The sequence below is a fragment of the Triturus cristatus genome, chromosome 1_1 (assembly GCF_964204655.1).
Source record: "Triturus cristatus chromosome 1_1, aTriCri1.1, whole genome shotgun sequence".
NCBI classification, from domain to species: Eukaryota; Metazoa; Chordata; class Amphibia; order Caudata; family Salamandridae; genus Triturus; species Triturus cristatus.
Genome location: NC_140579.1, coordinates 956,734,681 through 956,759,710, shown reverse-complemented (window position 1 = coordinate 956,759,710; position 25,030 = coordinate 956,734,681). Strand labels below are relative to the sequence as shown.

The window sequence follows — 25,030 nt, the reverse complement described above, 5'->3', positions numbered from 1 at the left end:
TGTAGTCGTGAATTGAGGAATAATGGTGAACAGATCTTGAGGAACACCATTGTGTGTCAGTGCAAGACAACTGTTTTTCTGATAGCTATTTTTTCAAATGTGATCCTTGTTTAGACTGGAAGTTGCTGAAGGCCTACTAATGGAAGCAATATTCTGACTTGCCAGACGAAATCTGGAATCAATGAAGACCAGTGTAAAAGGGCTCTTACCTAGTCCAGCCTGACATCAATCAAGTCTACAGAGAAGACAGTAAAGCTGAATTCTTATGAGAAAACACATTTCAGATTATAAAATAACGTGCCTCTGATTGTGTGATTCCTTCTTAGCCGTGGAGCTCTCCTCTTGTGCGCGCTCGTAGCCGTATCCGTTGCTGGCATGCCACGCCAAGGAAGCTGACACGCCCCCCTCACTTAACTGCGTCCGGAAGCTGGAGAGGGAGCTAACGCGACACAGCGCAGGAGCGCATGAATCAAACAATTTGAAAACAGGGAAGCAGGGAAAGCAGTAATAATGACGGAGTAACGGAGGGAAATACTGCGAAGGAACGCCAAGAGACCTCCTAAGCGGCTGGGACCAGTGAGCAGCAGAAGTAGGTGGTGCAGTACTCGAAGCCCCTGGGTCCCAGCTGAAGAAAAAGGAGCTGGTTCCCAAGAAAGTTAACAAGTTAACAAGAACGAGGTGCTTACTGTCCTGTCCCCGGAGCCTCTGAACCACAGATCCTGGCACTGCTGCGCAGTAGCAGTACAGTAGAGTACAGGACCTCTGACCAGAGCCACAGGCTTCCTGGTTTGGATAAGTATAAGAATCCCTGTAACGGTAGTGCACAGTGATTAATCCTCAAAAGGATTTTTGGCAGATGTGGCAGAAGTGTTCAGCACGGCAAAGGGCATGGACAATTGATTTGAGCACAACAGATGTAAGTGTGCGTATATGTTTATTGTTCTTATTGCTTATTTGTTTACCCCCCCCCCTCCCAATAAGGGGCAATTAAACAGGATGGCTTAAGAAGAACGAACTAAATAAGCTACCATAATACGTGTGCTTGTTATGGCCCCAAGGAAGAATAAAACCCGCTTGGAGCAAAATACTGCATCTAGAGAGCTCTCAGTGGAACATAGGGCTTCTGGAGAGAGCTTGGAGAGCCCGAGAGAAAGGGTCAAAAGAGGACCTAAGAAGAGAGCAAATAAGGAAAATGTGCAGGAGAAAAAAGGGGGCGTGCAAGCCGCAAAGTCAATAAAGGACTTTGTGGGAAAACATTTTAAAAAGGTGTCTTCGCCAGCAAAGTCCCAGGTAGAACAGCTGAATGCGAATGGCTCAGTAGATCTTTGGGAGAAAATACCAGAGTCCTCATTTTTGGCAAATCAGTCACCACTAAGCCAAAACAACTTCATAATGGCACGACGGCTGTCCTCATCCCCCCGCGTCTTTTCACAGCAGGATCAGGATCTGACAGTCCAAGAACCATTGGAGTTGAACAGCGAGTGTTCAAGGATAAACTGGGCGGATTCTTCGGACACAGCAACAAGGCCAAATCTAAATGTGAATCGCGAGCAGCCCGGTACCCAGAGAACTGATTCAAAAGAAGATGCGGGGCGAGCTTCCACAGACCTAGATATTTCAGCAACTCCTTCCTCTTCAATAGTGGACATAATGTTGATGCTGCAAAGAACCTTACAAGGGCTATTGGAAGTCACAATGTTAAATAATGACATTCTAAAGATGCAAAAAATGCATCTACATAAGATTGAGGGGGAGCTGCAAGGAATCGGGCCAAATGCCAACTATGATGAGAACAGTCCCAGACCCGCAGCCCCCAGCCTCTGCAGAGGCCTTAGATCCATCAAAAGACCCACATAATGTTTACATTTCAAGACGCCCGATGTTGATAAAAAGAAGGGGTGAAAATCCTAGATATAGCCCCTTTATATATAGGAGCCTAACATGAAAGAAGGTACAAAAAAAGGGAAAAGGAAAGGTTGTGAAAAGGGGGAGGGATGATGAGGCTAACCCAGAAATTGCTACACAAGAGATGTTGCCCACCAGAACTCCTAGGGAAATAGGAGCGAGCAAGTGACCTAAAAAAGAAATGAAGAAGGGGATTGGAGAAGGATTAAAAAAGGTGCAATTAAAACCATCCCTGCATCTGAATAGAGCTAGCCATAAAGCACCTACCCCGAAAAACCTTGATAAAGATTCGCAACAAAAGGATAGAATAGAAGCAAGTAGTAAACTCATGGCAGCAACTAGGAAGAACAACTGGCAGCCACAGATGACACCTCTTAAACTGGGGAAAAAGGCAGTTGGGAATAAGTGGTTATATTTTGAACCTGTACAGGTAGAGAAGAGGGAAAAAACAAGGAAGATTTCACCCCTAAACAGGTCTCAACTTTTACACTCATTCTCAAAATGCCAGAGTTTGACAGCAATTGGAACCAAAGATCTGCGGCAAGTGGGTTTTAAAGCTAAGTATAAAGGGAAGGAAATTTCCAGGGTTTTAGTTTATTCAGACCTGGTAAAGTTGGCAATTGGGAAGGCAGAGAGAGAGAGTTTTTAAGGAAGGAATACGGATAATCCCGGAGAGAGAAGTAGAGGGGAACGACCAACTAGGCGGAGACTTCTTAAAGTGTCTTGCAGGACTAGGGAAGAGACAGGTGTGGCTACTGGATGAAGATGGAGACAGTGCTAGAAACCTCAATATAATAGCGAACAATTCTGATATTGGTACATTTGTGGGGAACTGGAGCCAAAGAAGCAGCCTCGCACGTCCCTCCCAGTGGTATAGTGAGGAGTTTGGAGAAGAAGGATATTTAGATGATGTGGAATAGGATAATGGGGTGCCGCATAGCCTTAAGTTTGTATCTTGGAATATAAATGGTCTCGGAGAATTGATAAAACAAGAAAACTTAAAAGAGATAGCCAAAAGTACCGAGATCATATACTTACAGGAAACTTGGTTATGCGACAAAACCCCAATAATTGATGGCTTACTCCAACTCCATCGCCCAGCAAAGAAAAAAAGGTTTGGGCGCCCAGCAGGTGGGGTTATGATCCTTATGTCTACAAAAGTAGTGAAGAAGGTGACATCACTCTCCATGAAATGTAAATGGCTGCTTGCATGCAGGTTATCTCTGTTGGTTGTCGACAAAAAGCATGTAAACTTAATCCTCATAAAATGTGTATATGCAATGGGGTAGCTCTGAGGAATATGGGCTGAGTTGGGTTATTTTAAAGATGATATAGACAACTTATGTGAGAAGTACGGCACGGACATAATTTTAATGGTGGGTGATTTTAATCATAAATTAGACCCAAAGAAGTTAGACAGCTGGCAGCTGGTACATGGGAATTCTGGAGGCCTATGACATAAGACTAGCGACCTTCCCAGATTGTGTTTTCTTCAAATCAAGATATCAACTTGGGAAATTACTTGGGGACAAAGAGCCTATTGTGCCTGAATGGTAGGTCAGAATTAGACTGTCAAGCTAAGAAAACATTTAAAATAGGCACACAAAATTGCCCAATTGACTATGTGTTTATGTCTGCCTGGAACCTTGCCTTAATTAAGGGGTTTCAGGTCTGTCACAGGGAAGACAGTGATCATAACCCCCTGCAGTTTGAGATTTCAGATGTGAACCTGACCCCACGAGATAAAGTAATCCTTCAACATGTGGAGTATCCCAGGCGAGTGACTACTAGACTAACAGATGAATATATAGTAAAGCTAGCAATATTACAACAAAAGCTAGATCTGGGAAATGACAGAGGGCAGAACCTGGAATGGTATGAGGGAAAAATAGAACAGGTTGTGCAATGCCTTCATGTTGAACTAAAAATGTGAAAATACATGCAACAAAATAACATAAAATCCCAGTAAGGCAAGTAAAATGGTTCTCTGTGGAATGCCTAAAGATGAAGAGGAGAGAAGCACGTAGGCTTAGTGTTAAATATGAACTGAATAGAGCTATATATCTTAAAAAATTGAGAAGAGAATACATAATGCTAATTAGTAGCTCGAAAAGAGTGTATAAAGAAAAATGCTGGGGAAAGCTGTTGGAAATTATTGAAACAAATAATATACGCCAGTTTTGGAAGCTGATTCAGGCAGCAGACGAACACCCGGGGGGAGCTATGAATTGTGTGGTAGAAGAGGCTGCATGTGAAGATTATTTGCAGGAATTGTATGGCTCTCATAGTGCATCAGAAGGAGTGATGCAAAACTGGAGTGGGCTAGTAGAAGATCTAAAATCAGATTTCTTATTATCGAATGTGAAAAATACGATAACCAAACTAAAGCTAACTAGGGCAGCAGGACCTGATACTCTCCCAACCTCCATAATAAAGTCCCAGCTGAACTGGTGGGCAGAATTTTTGTCCCACATGTTCTTAGCCATTCTGGACTCAGGAAAAATCCCTAAACATTGGAAGGGAGCAGTAATTAGACCGGTGCACAAGAAGGGTGACATGAAATCTCCGAAAAACTATAGATTAATTAATTTGCTGGACATTGGGGAAAAAGTCTTCGCAAAAATAATACGGAGTAGACTTAAGGATTGGGTGGAGCAATGCTCTTTTGTGCCGGTAGAACAGGGGGGCTTTAAGGAAGGGCACTCCACTGTTGACCACTGTTTCGCCCTATGGGCCGTGGTGCAAAAGTCGGTAGAGCAAAAGGGGAAGTTATACTGTTGCTCTGTGGACTTTGGGGATGCATTTGATTCTGTGGACCGTAAATGCCTCTGGGAGTTCTTGAAATTATAATATACCGAAAGGCTTACTGGCTATAGTAAAAGAGCTACATAAAGGAAACTGGGCACAGGTTATTAAGGATAAGGGGTGTCTTTGACTCCGAAAATAGCAATTGAGAATGGCCTTAGACAGGGCTGCGTCTTGGCCCCCTTGCTCTTCGACATATTTTTAGCAGATTTACCTGCAACCCTAGAGGTTAACAGAAGTGCCAGTCCTAGAATGGACGGTAACAAAGTGTCATGCTTATTGTATTCTAACAATTTGGTGATTCTCGACCAGACTGAGTTAGGCCTCCAAAGAAAATTAAACACTTTTAGAGAGTATTGTGAGGCAAAGCTTCTAGTTGTAAACATGGAAAAAAAAACTAAAATTGTATGTTTTGGAAAAAGAGATAGGAGTTTTAGCTGGTTTTTAGGACCCACAAAATTGGAGATTGTGAGTGAGTATAGATACCTTGGGGTCTGGTCCGATAGTGCATTAAAGTGGCATATGCACTTAGAAGCTCAGAAAGCAAAAGCCTCTACATCGATCTGTGGGCTGACAAAATTCAATCGAGAATACGGAGATATGTCCCATAGACCGTTATTAAAGGCATCTAGTGCAATGATACCCCCGCAAGTACTATACGGAGCTGAAGTCCTCCACCTAAGTGGTAAAAGCGGTTGGGACTTAGAAGAAGGGAAGTGTTTAAACTCCTTATTGTCACTACCGAGCTCAGCAATGATCCAGGCCATTAGAATTGAGTTAGGAACAATAGCATGGAGCATCCAGACACAGGTGTCTTTAGTAAGGATCTGGAAACGCCAGAACCCTGGAGCAGTGCAGAAGGTCTCACAATGGTGCAGAAAGGAGATTCAGTCTAGTAGCCTAAAATGGGCAAGGGAAGCTAGAAAGAAACTAAAAGTGAGAATTTCTCAACAAACACTGCAAGCAGAATTCACTAAAAGCGCACTCAGAGTCCAAGGGCAGGAACTGTCCAGAAAGGTAGATGTGGAGTATCTGAGAACGGAAAAATCAGTGCAATGAATGAGAACTCCATGGTTGAATGAAGACTGGTATCCATATCTGGACACATTACCCTACTATTGGCTCAGATGCGAAATTTTAAGATTAAGAATTGGCATCAACCCTTGGCTGACAAATGAGAAAATAAAAGCCGAAATGATTCAGATGGATGGAAATTGCAAATGTATTCTGGGAACAAAACGTGATATTTTGCACATTTTAGTAGATTGTGTTTCAGTCTTAGCTCAGTGGAAATTAATTTTACGTCCAATCTTCTTAAAATATAAAACAAAGTCACGAGAACAGGCAGTAGCCCTACTTACAGAGATGCCGAATCTTGAGATTGCTATTGCAATCAGAAACTATATGAAAGCTATAAAATCTCTTTAGGGAGAAACTGAAGATGTTTTAATGATTTTAATGATTTTAAGGTTGAGTTTTATTAAACACACTTTGCCCTGCTTTAATTATGAATAACATTTTATTACTTTTTAGGAGATTGAATTGAATTAGACATACCAATTAATTATGTTAGTGTGCTACCCTGTGTGGGATATCTGTGCCGTTACTACTTTGCTTATAGGCTATTAATTGAATGGTATTGGTGAAGAATCTGTATGGTTTTATTATTCACAATTGAGTTTTATTGTTGTTTAAAGACTATGGTCTAAATAAACATTACTTTTTGACTTGACAGTCGTGGAGAACAGTTTTTTGCGGGCTTTAGAAATAGAAAGTACAAAGTACATAAGTAGTTTGAGTTGGAAAATATGAACATAGAGATGAAATCAGGAGCCGAGACAATATCTTCAGGGCAAACATTTAAAGCTACCTGTAAGTCGATAACCAAAAGAAAGCAGCAGGTTTTCATCTAAGGCTACTGAAAACAATTTAGAAGCAATAGCAAGTTCCGACTTCAGTAAGGCAATGGAAGCTTGTATACCTTTATTTAACATAGTCCAAAAACTCATGAGAGCCAAACTATTCCAAAGAAAATAGACATTTTAGCACAATGTCCACAGACGTGCGTTTCATAGATTTCAGATGAGTACTCTTTAGCATTTTTGTAAGAAGTTCTCAAATCAGCCAAAAACTGCAACTGGTAATCTTCAGATGTGTTTTGTAATCAAGCATCCAGTATTTTCTTGAAGAAGGTGGAATCTTGTGATATTAATACCAAACTAATGTTCATTCAGAACAGAGTTATTCTAAGTAGTTACCACAAATCATCAAACAACATATCTTTACACTCATTTATAGCAAGTAAAAAAGACAATTTTTCATGTTACAGAATCTGTTAATAGGAGGGCAAAATGCAATAACTCTTCTAAAAATTGTGAAGGGAAAGCAGCAGTTAGCAAAGGACTCACTTTTCCTAAAAATCTATCATAGTCCTAAAATGTATCACTTCATTGCTGATATGACTGAGAATTGTACAGCTGCTAATACCCCAAGAATTTGTAACAGCTCCAAAGCTTCTTGGTGAAAGTTGCAAAGTGGCACACTACATCCACCAGATAAATGTATTTTCTTCCCTTAGTTTGAGTAGGTTTGCGGATTGATTTTTATATTAAACATTCTGAGCATGGCATCTAGAGATTTATACCTGGACTTCTATTGAGATTGTTAGAATCGCTGGATTCTGATGAAAACTCCCTAATTTGCCCAGAAAAAGACACACCCAGGGTTATAGGTATTTCCACCTCTATGTGAGAGTCCATCCTGCAGCAAAATTGTTGTGGGTTAGGAAAAGGAGAATATACAAAGTAGACTGCTGCCTTCATGTCAGGTACTGCAGATCTCTGGAATTTGGTAACTGTGGAAAAATGCCTTATTTTGCCTGTTTCCTAACGCAAATTTATGAATGTAACAGATTAGAAGGAAACTCATTGTTAACAAAGAGATGCAAAATATGATGCAAGGAAATTAGCATTGTGTTTACAAGCTCCTTCAGTGACTATGTGCTGGAAAACCTCTACGGGAACCTGCATACAACCCTGAAGGAAGCATGCCATCCAACACAGGGGGGGAAATTTAGGACAGACTTTGCAACTCAGTCTTCGAAAGTCACTGAAAAAGGAAGAGCAGCAAGGGACAAAACTCAAAAATGAGAAGGGGGAAAAAGGTCGAGTGTTCTGAGTTGGTTAATAACTGCATGTGAACATGAGCCGTACAACAAACAAATGTTGCTAGATGTCACTCACTGCTTCTGTCTCATCCTATAGAGTCCTGAAAGCAGTGTGTACATCTCTTCCTCTGCATGCCCTAACTCAGAAGTACTTCAATCTTCCTGTCTTGGTACCCCACCCACCAAGAGCAAGCCCTCTATAATCTGCATGCAGCATGCTGACCCCATAACGTGCAACATTCTTTTGGAGGATGCATATTTTCTTGATTTCCTGTTTTGCATGCAGACCTGATCCTCACAGTTTCTTTACAAATGTCAGTCACAGTTGGTTTGTGCCATACACAGATGATTTACTGTAGTGATTACCAATGTAATCGGTGACTTAGTGTTACACATAAATATGCAAATGTTTTTCCTAGTTTTAGTGCCCACAAATATTCCACTCACCCTGATTGGGCTGTTATTAACTGCCTTAAAAATGATGCTTCTTAGTATTTGTACACAGTTCAGAGAAGGTCATGTAACTGTCAGTTGCATCTACTCTTTTGTGTAACCCTTTCAGGGTGTTTGAGATAGAAACTACATCACATGGTATATAAGAGAAGCTGAATGAACTACTTACTAGTTACGAGCAACTTCAATAAGTTGTGGCTCAAAACACTGATGCACAAATTAAACAAAGTGTGCTAATGTGTCTCCTTTTCTGACACCTTTAGAGATTTTGAAAAACAAATTGTAGACTCCCTCTTGTTCACAAATCTCACACATGCTGTTGAATTCCTATGCCTACTTTGTACGAATTCCATTATTTCTGCTTCAAAACATTTTTGTTTTATGATAAAACATCTCTTCCCACGGTTTTAGAGGTGTGTGGAGCATTCTACACTGGAATTAATAGCTAACTCGAATGAAACCTTTGGTATCTTATCACTCATATCACTCATCAGTAGGCTATTAAACACATTGATCAAAAGAGGAATTAGCAAGTCGGGTCCCAAAAATCGTACTTCAGTCGATACTCTGTATAAACCTGGGCTCATCTTTATGCAACATTTTACCTGTTGAACCATTTATAGACTGGTTGTTCGAACATTTTCCTTCTTTTCAGTTATAATTTCTTCCTTACATGATCTGTCTCACCTGCATATCATATTTTGATATGTTGCTAACTGTCTGTCACCGCTTTCCATTGCTCTGAGTCCACACAGGTTTGAGCACTACAAAACAAAACCTCAAAATAAATAAAATAGAATAAAACGTTATGAACTGTTATTTGAATTTGGGTAAGCTTATATTCAGGGTTAATATAAAAGTCGGAGAAATATTTGATCCAAACTTTAACAAAGGCAGTAGACTCCTCTCTCATCTTTTGGGTTACCTTTTTAATTGAATAGAAGAAAAGCTTCCAAAATTGATATGCTTCTTCAGCTTTACAGTTTTAGAAACAGCTCCTTGATCATGCCACATATTTTTCAAGAAGGCATACTGTCTTTCAAATGCTATTTTCCAATACTTCGTCTTCCTTTGGATAACTTTCCCTGTTACACACTTCAAAGTTCAGCGCTGCATTTAAAGTTCTCTTTGCTAACTACTCTTACAGTGAAACAAATCTTACCACTTCGGCCTATATGGAAGTCTGTGGATGCAAATCTATTCATCCTCTATTTGGTACTGAGCACTCTAAAATCAAATGCATCCTTTAAGGGTTATTGTTCCAACGTTCAACATGCCATGCATGATGGCTGGTTATTGTGTCTTAATTACCCTTGTGGTATTAGATCTTGGGTCAGTATGAATCTCCCCGAGATGTCTGTTATTAAGGGTAGGTTCAGTAAGTTGTAAGAAGGGTTAGTAGTTATTATTAGACTTACCATTATACTTAAAATCACCTGTAGTAGTAGAGGGTAAAGTAGAGGTGACAACTAAGGTGATCAGATCACTTTTCCTCTTTTAATCTGAAAATCTTCAATAAAAGAAAATAAATTGGAGATGTGAACCAACATGTGATCTATCAGACTATTAGCTGCATGACTAACAAAACTGGGATTAGATGGTGATCACCCAAGAATCTATCCTTAAAGTGTCTTAAAACATATCGTTACTTGGGTTTTACTTCTTCGATCAACAGTCACACATTGTAGAATACCTCACAGGATATTTGAGAAAATCCGCTCCAATTGTAGATTTTAAATCACCAGCCAGTATTTGTAGGTATTGATTAAATGCGTAACCTTGAGATTTTACTATGAAAAATATTGGTGATGATGTGGAGACAGTTAAGTAAAGTCACAAGTATAACCCAGGTTAATTTAGAAATTCAGTCCTTGGTATAGTTGCACAGAGAATTTCTTTCAAATAATCTTTTAAATGCAAGTTTCAGTATGCCTCCTTCTTCCTTTGCCAGTTAAGTTTTCTGATCCATTGAATTTGTTTTTATTTTTTTCTATACAGATTCATTGTTCTTGAAGGATTCCTCCTGGATGGCGGCTTTCTGTGTATTCTTCATTCTTGCACTTTGTTTATTAATTCTACCGGTCTGGTAAAGGAGGAAGTCACAAAAAGAAAAATGTAAGTGCGTACTAAAGACAAAACAATAAACAAACTTTGTTTTAAAGTAGACGACTATTGTATGCCACCTTGGAAAATAACTGTATTCCTTTGTATCACAATTAAATGAACATTAAATCGATTGTGCTAGTACTGGTAGGCAAATAGATCTTTACTGAAGTGCCTTCGCAGATCTCTGCACTAACTGGGTTGCCTGAACGTTTTCAGGTCTATTTTATCATCAGGTAATTAAACCCATTTTGTTTAGAACAATCGAAAGTCTAACCATTAAATGGATAATGGTTAACCAAGCAAGTGCATTTATAAAATATTTACCTCTATTAGCTCAGTGCAAATTTTAGCGAAAATGCGTAGCAGCTTTTGCTAACAGCTGAACAACTGGTTAAAAATTGCCGACCGATTGTTTCCACACAATCGTGTAATAATTTATCTAAAATTAAATGTACGATTAAAAGTGAAATGCAGAATTAGACCTTGTATGAATAAAAAATAACAGAGCTAAACCACATTTGAGAGTCATTCATGAGCATTAGGTAGCACTGACCCAATTAGAACATCTTTTTGTGTGGCTGGTTCCCAATATAGAAATTGCATTAATCGAGGAGACCCTAATAATATTGATTTATTAATATAATTGTAATATTGATGACTGTATGCATTTTATATTTTGTAATGTTTATCATTACCATTCATAGATGCTCTGATTTTATATTAACCCCTTCAGTGCCCCGCCCTTTCCCCCGCCTGTGCCGGGCGTTACATTAGCGGGCAGGGTTCATGACGAGATAGTCTCGTCATGGGCACAGCGCAACCGTGCTCCATGACAAGACTATCTCGTCATGGGCACAGAAGAGGTTAATTTATGGTCGCTACCCATTTAAAGTAAAATATTGCGGTTTTATATATTGGGCATTGGTGTTAAACTGTGAATGTGGATACTTTTATGGCATGCATGCCGAAATAAAGTATATTTGACTTGACTTGAATTGACATCACCAATACCACAGCCTGTCCTGTTCCTAGCTATTTGGAAAATGAATATTTGTATAATACATCACACATTTTCTTGATCTATGAAGGATGAAAGTTCTATTACTACTGCTTGAATATGAAATTGAGGCCTGTGGATCTTCTGCGGTTTAGTTAGTCAACTGAGGCATTTATGAAACATGTAAACAGCTTTATTTGTTGTTTTTGGTTTTGTTTATCGTGGTAAAACCGATCAGTTGCTAGCCTTTTTCCCATATCCTTGCAGCCATAGCAACAGTCAGTCGATATCAAAGGAGAGAGCACTGGACGAAAAGTTAGGCTCCCTTGCCTTCTTGACTCTTTAAGTAGCTGTGGATGAGCAGTCAAGGCTTAACTCAAAGAAGGTGACATGGGGCACACCCAAGGCAAGGGAAAATCTCAAACAAAATTATGAAATTATGCCACCCTGTGGAGGAGGGTGGATGGCTGAACACCCTCCTCCAGAAAAAAACACTGAGGGTTCTATTAGCATGGCAGTCGGAAAATCACTCCGACCGCCATGGTAGCGGGAAAACCCCGCCAGCCAGGACCGCAGGAAAACCGCCGGTCCAATTATTATGCTCCGCATTGAAAATCTGACCGCGACAGTCAGATTGCGGTGGTTAACATTGTGGCGGGCGGTGCTGCCAGCAGCACCACCGCGATGTCCAAACAAGCATGTCCTGCATGTCCCTGCACTGTGTTGCAGGCACTGCACAATGCCTGCCACCTGGTACAGGGACATGTAGGGGGGTACCATCGGTACCCCCCTCCCAGTGCACCCACACACACCCCCAAGCCATTGAGGGTCCGCAATGGACCCGCGGAGACATTCTCCGCATGCCTTTCTATGGCGGTTCAACCGCCGCGGAAAGATGGCTACCGCCGGCATCATAATCGTGCCGGTGGTGCTTGGACCTGATCCGCAACAATTGTAGCGGTCCAACTCCGCACGCCAGGCAAGCGGGCGGACTGCAACCAGTGGAAAAGTGGCGGGCGGAAAATCACACTGCTGCGGTCACGACCGCAATGCTAATCGGACCGAGTGTCCAGGGCTTCGATGGCAGGCGGATGTCCACCGCCGGTCCGGCGGTTGCTACAGCCCGCCCGGCGGAGTACATCCGCACTCCATCCTAATGTACCGCTGAGTGTCTTGTGTCTGGTGGAGTCCCTGCTTATGGATCAAAGTTTGTCCATGTAGGAAATTGGGTTATTGGTTGAGGGTGATGAAACGCTACAAAAGCAGCAACCAAAATTCTTGTCATGGTGAAACACAAGCAGACCCAAATCAACTTTGGTAGTGTTGCAGGAATTCTGCTCAGGAACAGAACTATGATGGAACCATAGAACATCAGTAGATAGTGACTGCGTCACCGTATCACCTCAGTACCAAAAGCCCGAGTCCAACTAGCTATAGTGTCTCACTTGCCCTCCTACTCATGTCCAGAGAGACAATTGAATTGACACCACAGAACACAACACTCCCGACCCTCTCAGGGATCGTGATAACAGGACACCCCCTTTCGCTCTTACACTTGTACTCGTCCACAGTAAGATATAACAGAGAGACAAAGGAAGTTTGAAATATTTATTTAATCTATTGTGCTGTAGAATGCAGTATACGTGCCACAATCAGAAAACAACTGCCTAGCAAAAATACCATCAGCGTAGACAATAAACCATGGGGCAGATTTATGTTGCACTTGCGCCACTTTTGCGCCGCTGTTGCGTCACTTTTGTGACGCAGCAGCGGCGCAAATCCTGCGCCATGGTGCGGGGTATTTACAACGTGACGCATCTGGGAGATGCGTCACGTTGTAAAGCCCTGCGCCACATGTAGGCGTTCCAGGGCAGGTGGGGGCGTTCCGGCGCAGGAACGCCTCCTAAAAGTGGCTGAGTGAAATCTACAAGATTTCACTCAGTCACTTTTAGGCCCATGCTGCATCAAAACCCTGCGCCTGCTTTAAGCAGGCGTAAGGATTGACGCAGCATTGTACAGATAGGGCCCCCCAGAGCATTGCTGGAGCTGCGTCGCGCTTGCGACGCAACTCCAGCAATGCGCCACTTTTACGGCACAGATGTGTCACGCATCTGTGCCGTTTTTGCCCCATGGTGCGCCGCATTATAAATGCGGCGCATCCATGGTGGCGCAGCTGTGGCGCATAATAACTGGCGCATCCCTGCTGATATGCAGGGATGCGCCAGTTATTATAAATCTGCCCCCATATATTATGAAAAACCTTATCATATTATAAGACAGATTAGCCTACGCCCCCCTACCCTTCTACAGAAGTAAACTGATTATATAGCAAAGATCTCTGGGATTAGTAGCCTACCCTGTACCTAAGCCTCTACATATGGACAATCTACATCTCAGGCACAGCTGTGATCTCTTCTCAGAAAATATTTCTCAATTTCTGTGTGTTAAATTGCTGTTCATACCTATATGACAAGGTTTGTATGTTCATAAACAACAGCTGCATTTCTGTGTTGTGTCCAGGTGCGAGTGTTTGACCAGAACAAAATAACAAGGGACATTGTTGTTTAACCTTGTCTACTGTTCAGACTACATCCCAGGATAGAACAGAAAGGGAAAACAACTGCAGGTTCTGTGTGAAAATATAATGTGGCACAAAAGCAGGTACCGAACACTTGACAGTAGCTTGGCACAAAACAGTCAGGCTTAACTTTGAGGCAATGTGTAAAGTATTTATGCAGCACTTCAAATAGTAATAAAGTGAAAACACAGCACAAGAAAAATCCCACAGCAATTAAAAAAAATAGAGTGCATTTTAATAAATTATTTGACACCAAAACAACAAAAATCCAATTAGTAAAACCGTAGATATGCAATTTCAAAGGCTTATGTTAAAATAGTGCTTAAAAGCACAAAGCGCCAACTAGTTATCTGGTTGCGCTGGACCGGGGCCAGTCACAAGTTCACTTTGAACACAATGGAGCGTGGGTTGGATACAGAGATAGAGCCAGTCTCACGTAGGAATACACCTTAAATACTAGTTGCGGAGTGTCGGTGGTGCACCCAAGAAGCAATGCAAAGCCTGAGCCAAGGATGCATTGCGCAGCAGCTGTTCCAGTGAGCTGCAAGGGCTAGTGTGTTGGCTTGCTTCTAGGATGTGTCGCACTGCGTTGGTCCCGACAAGAGGTTGCAAGGTCCGCGTCAAGGATGAGTCGCACCGTGGCGGATCCAATGAGCTGGGCAGTGTGCAATGAGGGTTTGCGTCAGTTCCAATGAGGAGCTGCGAAGAGCTGCATTGGGTTTGCGTTGTGCTTGTGGGTTCTGATGAGACCAAAGCTGAGCTTGCAGTGCACCTTGAGCCCCACTTTTAAGGGTCCAGGACTAGAGGGGCACCGCTCTGGGGGGTTAAGACTCACAGCAGTCAGAATCCAGGTGCAGGGTTGACCATGGTTGGCGTCTGTTCTGTCCCTGAGGCTCTGATCAGGAGGCCAGCTAACTAGCCATTGGAGTCACTATGGGGGTCCTGTGTTCAAGGTGCAGGTCCTGTCCTCACACAGGCAGTAGAGTAACAGGGCAGCAGGGCAGTCCTTCTTGCAGCAGCACAGCAGTCCTTCTTCTGAGTCTTCCACAGGGGCAGAAGTGTACTGAAGAGTTGGGACTGAGGGTCAACTATTTATACCCGGTGCCCACTCTGCAGTGGGAGAAGCTTCGAGACACCTCCCATTACAGAGGTATTAGGAATATTCTGCCTCCCTGATCAGCCCCAGCTTGTTTGGGGGGATAAGAGACTAGCGAGAAACCATTTGTGCAGGTGCTGAGGCAGAGTCCTTGTGTTGTGCAAGGGTGGTTGGTGACAGCTGCCCCCCTCGACCTGACAGAGATGGCCCATCCTGACAACATCAATTCCCCCTTTGCCTCATTGTCTGGGAGTTGTACTCAAAGGCCAACTGCCAGCCACACCTAGTCATGTGAGCCAGGATACAGGCTGCACACACTATATGGTTGATGCAAGAAAACACCAGCTTTCTAAAAGTGGCATTTTCAGAATTGTGACTTAAAATCCAATTTTACTATTAAAAAGGGTTTTAAATTACAGTTCTTTAGAGATCTACTTGGCCTTCTTACCTGCTCCCAATTGCGAGTTAACACTTATTAAATGTAATAGGGTAACACAATGGTATCCTAGGAGAGAGGTAAACCTTACAGTAGTGAAAAACGAATTTAGGAGCTTTTCACTACCAGGACGTGTGAAAGTTAAAACTGCATGTTCAACTTTTTAAATACGCTGCACCATGTCCTTTGGGCTGTTTAGGACCTACCCTTAGGGTTGCCTATATATATTTCAAAAGAGAGGTTTAGGCCTGGCAAAAGGTTTATTTCGCCAGGTCAAAATTTCAGGTTAAAACTGCACACAAAGGCTGCAATGGCAGCTCTTAGGCATGTTTAAAAGGCTACTTAAGTGAGTGGCACAATTAGTGCCACAGGCCTACTAGAAGCATTTAATTTACAGGCTCTGGGTACATGTAGTACCTCTTTACTAGGGACTTGCAAGTAAATTTATTGTGCCAAATGGGTGTAAGTCAAGTACCTTGTTTAACGGAGAGAGCACAAGCACTTCCATACTGGTTAGCAGTATTAAAGTACAGAGTTCTAAAAGCCATCATAAAAACCAGTACAGAAAACAGGAGGATCAAGGCAAAAAGTTTGAGGATGAACCTGCAGAGAGGACCAAGTCTAACGGTCCACTATCCACAAACTGGGATCTGCTTGAGAGAGACATATCTGCAAAGGTAATATTCTCCCTTTTCCAGCAATGCTTCCCTCAAAAGTTATTTTTATTGTGCTACCTGAGGTTGTGCCAGAAAGACCCTGGGTACATCCCCTCTGCCGGATTCATGGTATGATGCGGTTATTACCCTGATTCCGAAGCCTGGAAAGGACTCCTTTCAGTGTCAATCGTACCGTCCAATTTCCTTATTAAATGTTCACTATAAGGTTTTTGCAGGTATATTGAATAAACGGCTTTGTAAGATCGCAGCCCAAATAATCCACGAAGATCAAAAGGGTTTCCTTTCGGGTAGACAAATGTCAGACTTGGTATATACCTTAGTTGGTACAGTGGATATGGTTTCATCCAGGGGTCTTCCTCTGTCAATCATCACGGTCGATGCGGCTAAAACCTTTGACCGTGTCAACTGCCAATTTTTAGATAGAACCTTGAAGGTTATGGGTTTTATTCCTGGCTCTAGAGATGTTATTAAAAAAATGTATAGTACTCCTCGGGCCCGGATTTTAGTCAATGGAAATCTCTCTTCCAATGTTAATATAGAACGTGGCACTAGGCAAGGCTGCCCTTTGTCCCCTATCTTATTTGACATTTACATGGAGCATTTGGCTCAAAGTTTAAGATCAAATAAAAGAATTGTTCCTTTCGAATTTGGTGGGTATATTAGGAAATTAGCCTTATATGCCGATGATCTGGTTGTGTTCTCTTCTAATGTGGACAGTACCTTACATGAACTTATATTTGAAACTCAAAACTTTGGGAAACTATCGGGTTATGAAATAAATAAAGATAAGACTGAGGTTATGGCTTGGAATATTGTTAACCAGGTTCAGCCATATGCGACAGAACTTAGATACCTCGGAATTACAATAACTCACGATCCCAGGAAAATCCCAAAGGTCAATTTAGATAGAGTTTCAAAGGAAGTTGAGTCTCTCTTAAAAAGATGGCAGAATATTACTATATCTCACTACGATCGGGTTAATTTGGTCAAAATGTGTATCCTCCCGAAGTATGCTTACCTTTTTAATAATATACCTTTAGAATTTCCAGGAGCTGAGATTCTTAAAATTCAGGGCAGGATTTCTTGTTTTATTTGGGCAGGAAAAGGGATTAGGCTGTCCTGGATAAAACTCAGGCGTAAACTAACACAGGGTGGTATGGATCTACCAGACTTCCAGCTCTACTGTTGGGCCTATCAGCTGAAAAATATTAGGATGCTATTGCATACACCGGATAGTTCATTAATTGGTAATATGTTTAAAGCTATGCTGGTGGGTTCAGAGGAGCATGGTTTTATGTATAAATTCGGCTCTCCAAAATTTTATAAAAAGGTCCGGCTGAAGACGCTGGGTATGGCGGCCAAGCTTTGGTCGGATTGTCGAAACTGTTTGGGGCTTTCTTATTACAGTGAATGTGCACCGGTGTGGGACTCACCTGGAATTCCGGAGTGCCTTTTGGACTCCCTAGCTCAGCCTTTTATAGCAGCAGGAGTCCTCCACTGGGGGGACCTGGTAGTGGACAGTATATGTCATCCTTGGGAGGTATGGCACCATATTACAAACAGAACCTTGTCTAGATTTAAATATTACCAGCTCTCCTCTTGGTGTAGATCTCAAAACTGGTTGTCTTGTGAGGAAAACTCCATGGAAAGTGACTTGCAAAATCAGAGTCCAAGGAAGAAAGAAGTTGCCTTATGGTATAATTATCTTCTGGCTGCAGTAGAATGAGGGATGGAAAAGCCTTACCAGGTCTGGAAGAACTACTTGCCAAGCGAGGATTGGAAAGAGTTATGGCAAGTATCTAATGATCTGCTTTATTCCGTGGTTAAATCTGCTGCACTCAGAAGAAATCATTTCTTCACACTCCATAGGATATACTGGACCCCTTTTAAAATATCTAAATTGAAGGGTGAAGGAGAAGCTAAATGCTGGAGGTGCGGATTCCAGAAGGCGGATGGTGTCCACATATTAGTGTCTTGCCCTAGGATACAAGAATTTTGGTCGGATGTGGGTAAGACTATCTCCAGGGTCATGGGTGTGGAGGTGGAGGTAAACCCAATTCTTGTTCTTTTTGGTTTTGTGCCTAAGCCGGGTGGGATACGAGATTACCTTGGATCCCAACATAAATTGATATTTTATCTGATCTTGTTGGCCAGGACAGAGATTTGTTTGTTGTGGCATCAGGAACCCTCTCCCAGTTGGAATGCTTGGTGGAATTCTGTTAAGTATTACCGAGCTGTAGATCAGAGGGTTAATGTTTTTAGGGCAAGGCCTGACAATCGGTTGTTTTGGAATTGTTGGATGCCCCCTTTTGAGTACTTTCTGGGTCACCTAAGGTCTGTTCTCTGTAAAGGAAATTTCCAATGATTAATACCTCTGGGTCAGCTCAAGTGGAGTATAAACGGGTATCCCCCTGTTTGTAATACTTCAGCTGAAGACTAAGTACCACCAAATAGTCATCTGCGCCAGTGGTGGGATAGGTCGAAAAAATCTATATGAGCTCCAAATATTTCCTTCCCTGAGGTGCTGATCTTGCCTCCTTTGGGATCCCGATTGCCCCAACCTCCATTGGAAGGGAAAATCTAAAAGGGAAATTATCTCCTCATGAGGGGGAGGGGTTTGACCCATGTCAGGGGTCAGTAACCACCCTCACAAACAAAACAATGAAACTTTGGGGCAGTGCTTGATTTGTAAAAAATAAAAATAAGTGTTGCTTGTCAGGAGGCTACTGTCAGGAGGCTCTTGTCAGGAGGCTACTGCAGCTTGCACCGCAGATTGCCCATACCAGCACTGCCAATGATGGTAACAACATAGCTACTAACATCACACTCCTACAGGTGTGACAATTCGGACTATTTCAGACCCCCAAAGCAATACGAATGGCTTGGGCGGCAGGTCATAGAAATTTGATATTTATATTGAATTAATAATTAACTGTTGTTGTGGTCATCTCTAAATTGGCCAGACAGTGCCACCTTATGGCAGACTGTCACAAGCACCTGTGTTGACAATTAAGTGCTGGTGCCAAGCATCGGAAATCACAGGCTCAAATTAAGCACTGCTTTGTGGTCTAATGAGATTCCTGCCCGTAGAGTGTAGAGGCACCGCAGGGCTCAATTTGAGAAAGGCACCCCTAAATGGTTGGAGGTTGTCTCCTTTCCAGTGATGCCTCCCTTAAAGTTGAGGACTTCACCGGGGGAAGTGATCCCACCAGACATGTGCCCCTATCTGCTCTTTGTTGTACCATCTGGTGGGATCTGTGCTGTTCTTCGCTCTGAGATCACTGATGGTCGAGGTAGAAACGTACGAGAAATCGATTCTGTGTCCGCTTCCATCAAAGTAAGCATTGGAACGGAGCCTCCAGTGTGAGCACCAGGGGTTCCTCTGAACTTCTCCCTTCCTCTGGAAAGCCCATAGTGCAGAAGACACAATGGGTCGGCCATAACATTAGAGGGATTAAGCATTCCTTATTTCTGTGTAGAACAGCAGATTTAGGGTCATTTTCCTTCAGAACTTACATGACCTTTCGTTTGTACGCAGTCAAAATAAACAGTGAAATGAAGGTGAGGAGCAGTAGTACTTGTTCTTTACAGTGCTACATTATGGGAAAGCTATGGTAGTACGTACAATTTGAAGACCATAGCCATTGTGCCATTATAATTATTGCATCCAGTCTTTCCCTGCAGAGGTCTTGCATTTCCTTGATATCTCCTCTACACTTCCCTCGTCCACCTCAGCCATTCATGGCATCTTGCACTGGACACCCGGAACCTATTTACGGTCTGTATGTGCTCTCTAGGCAACACTACCAACTAAGTTGATGATTGACCGCACTTCCTTGCCTTCTGCAGAGAGACACTGTATAAATCCCATTGACCGGTAGTATAGTATGTCAACCACTACTTTCTCCACTGCTTGCTCCATTTTAAATTAACAAATCCTTAAACTCGCCAAGTCAAAAATAAATCTGAAAACTAAAGCTGTAAATGTAAAACAGAAATTGAAAGTATATATATTAAAGAAGCACCAAATACTAAATTCCCTCCTTGCAAAAAATCTTAACTGTCCCTAAAACATCAACAAGGGGGGGGCGTGGCTTGCCGAGCCGCGGAATGGCTGCCATCTAAGCGAGCTCCGCCGGCCGCAATCACATCCTTTTATTAATCCTGCACTTTTGGACGAGCTGAGCCCGCCAAGACCTGCTGCGGCGATAGCGCATGTGGCGCGGAGCACGGAGGTGAAATTTTGAAGTCCGGGCGTGTTTAGCGGCAGAGATACGGCCCGCTGCAGACTGTGGCGGTGTGAGGGGCTGCTGCTGTTGCGACCCGGAAGCGACGCTGCGTACAATTGAGGCAGGGGCGCCCACGCAGCTGTGGGCCCGGCTGCCGGAGGAGGCCTCTCTGGCTGGGGACTCGCTGAGGGCCTGGCTGCTGAACACGCTGAAGCGGGAGACATGTAGCTGCCGACACCGCTGATGATCTAGAGGACTGTGGTGGCGACTGATGGCAGTGCTGAGGAAGCTGATCGGTGCTCGGTGAGGTGAGCGCTACGATTATCGGAGGTGCGGGAGATCTTGAGCGGAGGAGCGGCCCTGAGGGGGAGGAGACCGTGTGTGCTGCTGCCCTGGCGCCTCTGTGGGACCCGAGGAGGAGCTGTTGACCGACTGTGTGCAGCGGGGAGGCCTGCGTGTGGATGTGACCGGGTGGCGAGATCGGCGGCCGATGAAACTGCGAGGCTGGGCCTGAGGTAAACGCATGCTGGCAGAGGAGATAAGTAGACCGATGCTGTGCGGTGGCGGCGTGGGACCGTGTCGCTGAGTCGTGGGACCGCAGGTGCGCGCCCGTGGCACTATGAGGAGGTGAGGAGTGACACATTAGTTCAGGAGGTGCTACACGGCCAAGGATATCGTGGAAGAGTTTGCCAGCATCAGACGCCTGCAAGGGGGGATTGTTGGTTGGAGCTACCCCCTGGGCCGCGGCGAGCTGCTCTGATTGGGGGGCCTTCGCCGGGATGCCGGGAGAGAGGGTCCGGCGCGGTATGATACCCGAGGGCTGCCTGCATCTGTGGGGGGGCTGTTGATCTGAACCCGGGGCGCACCCGGAGGACCATCCCACCTACTCTGGCCATTGGATTTGCCGGCACACCATCGAGGTTATTTTGCGGAGAGCAGAGGACCTTGCTTTTTGGCCGGGAGGGCCGCCCTCTGTCTGGTGGCTTGGGGGAGGATTCCGCAGCGGCTGAGATGGGGAAGCACGACGCCAAGCAGTCGAAGATTACATTCGACAGTAAGCGTGCGACACGGCAGGTGGACGCCGGAGCCGAGGTGCATGCGGCGAACAGGCAAGAACAGGTGACGGAGGATCAAGGGGAGGATTTGAGGACCCTTATGCTTGAGATGAGATCCAGCCTCCGCAACATTGACACTAAGCTGGACACCCTCACATCGCAGCTTGAGTCGGTCAAGTCACAGGTTACCACGCATGAATCGCGGCTGGACTTGCTGGACGGGCGTGCTGAGGACTTCCATGTGTTTCAGGTCGAGACTAAGGAGCAGCTCCTACACATGGACAAGCTGCTGGGAATCATCAGAGCGAAGAATGATGATTTAGAAGCTAGATCGAGGCGAAGCAACCTCCGAGTCACGGGGATCCCGGAGACGACCGCCATATCCAAAATGGAGACGTACATCACGGAGCTGCTACATGAGCTGTTTGCCCGCACCTTTCTGCGGTCTTTGTGGTGGAGAGGGCACATAGGTCGCTGGGCCAGAAACCACCGGTTGGGGCGCCTCCGAGGCCCATTATTGCTAAGCTTCTTAACTACCAGGACAGAGACGTTATCCTCAGGCTTGCGAGAGAGAGGGGCAAGATAACGCACCAGGGAAATGCAGTTTCTTTCTATCCGGACTTCACTCCAGCTGTGCAGGCGGCGCGGAGGGAGTTCATGCCGGCCAAGAGACTTCTCCTTCAGGCGCAGATCCCATATTCATTGCTGTATCCGGCGAAACTCAAGGTGGCATTTGAAGGCACCACACACTTCTTCGCGGATGCCAAGTCGGTGATGAAATTTGCCAAGCATGTGGGTGGAAGGACGCCCAAACGACGGACTGAGGGAGCGGAGGTGGCGACTGGAAACCTGAGTGACAATGACTGATATGGGTATCGTATTAATACACAGTATCTTGACTGCCCCTGCCGCTAAATAACCTTGTGCCGAACATTTGCGAACATCTGCTTCCTTTCCTATAATGTCTTGCCGCGCTGACATTTACCCCTTTTTGTAAATGTGGTCTCGGGCGGGCCAGGCTGTCTGCAGATCTTCTGGCCACCCTGTTCTAACCGGGGTAAGACGCTGGCATAGGCACGACCCCATGGGAAGGTTCCCAACTCTGTTGGATGTTCTTGGTTCTAGGATGGGCAATTCACAACCTGTTTGGGGGGTTGGAGTGGGTGGGGGGTGGACGGTGGGGTGTTTTGGTTTGGTAATTGATTCCAGCTTAAATGTAATCTGCAATGTGGTCGCTATCGTACATAGGAGATGTGGAGGCTAATGGGTATATCGTTTTGCCGTAAACATGACCCACAAGTTAACTAATGCCCTAAGCTGTGTAACATGGAACGTGCGGGGTCTGAATGACTGCAGAAAGGCTAGACTAGTGCACGCCTACTTAGTCCGCCACAATATAGACATATGCCTCCTCCAGGAGACGCATCTGGGTGCCTCCTCGTCTCCCCGGCTTCGCCATGCCCGCTGGGGTCATGTATACTCTGCCACATACTCAACTTACGCCCGGGGGGTGGCCATTTTGGTTAATCGAGGGTTGGATTGGAGGGAAGAACTGACGCAATGTGATCCCGAGGGAAGATATGTCTTGGCCCGGGGACTTTTATGTGGTATACTGGTGACAATTGTGGCTGTTTACGGCCCGAATGTAGACTCCCCTGATTTCTTTCAGGATGTCTGGGCGAGGGTGCGGGCGGCTGGGTGCACTACCGTCCTCTGGGGAGGGGATTTTAATGCAGTGTTAGATGATGCTCTGGATAGACAGGGTGCCGTCCGCAGCCTGCACCCCGCGGCAGGTGCTGCTCTGGGTGCGATTGTTGAGGAGGAGGGCCTGGTCGATGTGTGGAGGGTCAGGCATGGTGGGCTGAGGGAGGGTACCTGTATCACTGATCACCGCTGCGCCTGGTCTCGTTTGGACTACTGGCTACTCTCTAGGGATGCTGCTCTGTGGACGGTGGAGGCTGAACACATGCCGCGCTCGCTCTCGGACCATGCACCATGCCTGTTACGAGTGTCGTTGCCTGATCTGCCTCCGCGCGGCTTCTCCTGGCGCCTACCGAGACATGCTCTGTTGGATGAGGCGTTTAAGGAGGAGATAAGGGGGGACATTACTGACTACTTTGCGCTGAATACAGGCTCGTTGGACACTGAGTCTTCCCTGTGGGAGGCATTCAAAGTGGTTATTCGAGGCAAATGCATTGCTTGACAGGCCGGGGTGCTGAAAGCTATAAGAGGTACGCTTGCATCCCTGGAAGCAGACATACAAGATCTGGAAAAACGCTTTTATGCCAGAAACACTCCTGACATCATGGGTTTAATGAAGAATAAGCTTTTAAAGTATGATGCGGAGGCACAGCGGGAAGTTAAGTTCCTAGGTAAATACACAGAGGCCAGGAGGTACGGGGAGGGGGATAGGCCGGATCGCACTCTGGCGAATATGATAAAGCCGTACAGGTCCGCGACATATGTCCATGAACTGCGCTCGAAAACCGGGGCCACAATCAGGGGGCAAGAGGACATCCTACATGCCTTCTCAGGCTGTACACTGCCACCCAGGGTGCATGCCCGGAAGGGTTGGACTCCTTTCTGGAATCCATAGCGTTGGTCTGGTTCAATAACAAACATAGAGAATACATGGATCTCCCGATAACTGCCGAAGATGTGGCCCAGGTGATCAAAAATATGCCCCTCGATAAGGCCCCTGGCTCGGACGGTCTGACCACGGCCTTCTATAAGACATATGTTGAAGAATTGGCTCCCCGGCTGCTGGCGGTGTATGAGGAGGCTTTGCAGGTGGGGATACTTCCCAAAACGATGCGTGAAGCGTCGATTATTACCCTGCTCAAACCGGATAAACCAAAGGAAGAGATGGACTCCTACAGGCCTCTCTCTTTAATAAATGTGGATGTGAAAATACTGGCCAAACTGCTTGCTAATAGAATACAACCAATGCTACCCCTGATAGCCTTACCGGACCAGTCTGGGTTTATCCCGGGGCGGTCCACTTCTCATAATCTACGTACGATCTTTTCTATCCTGCATTATTTACATCCGGACGTGCACGCTGCGGTGGTCTTCTTGGATGCCACCAAAGCTTTTGATACTCTGGAATGGCCATATCTATTTGCAATACTGAACCGTATCGGCTTTAGTCAGCTCTTAATCAACAAGATCTGATTGTTATATACTATGCCTTGTTCCAGGGTTAGGCTGAACGGTATGATCTCGGATCCATTCCCTATCTCGTGGGGTACGCGTCAGGGATGCCCGCTGTCCCCGCTACTCTTCGCAATCGCGATGGAGCCGCTAGCGGCTCGCATTAGACAGCATCACACGGCGCGAGGAATAGGACTTAGCTCACGAAGTCTGCTGATATCGCTCTATGCCGATGACGTAACACTCTATCTCACAAAGCCAGAAGAGAACCTGGACATAGTACTACGAGAATTCATCCGCTTTGAGGGGCTGGCCAGTATAGCGGTAAATTGGTCCAAATCAGGCGTATTTCCGTTGACGGAGAGCACCCAGAG

General features: G+C 44.7%; 1 pseudogene; it reads left to right on the top strand.

Moving 5' to 3' along the window:
* LOC146871375 (butyrophilin subfamily 1 member A1-like) overlaps nucleotides 1-25,030 on the top strand; it is a 525,534-nt pseudogene that overhangs the window by 190,441 nt on the left and 310,063 nt on the right.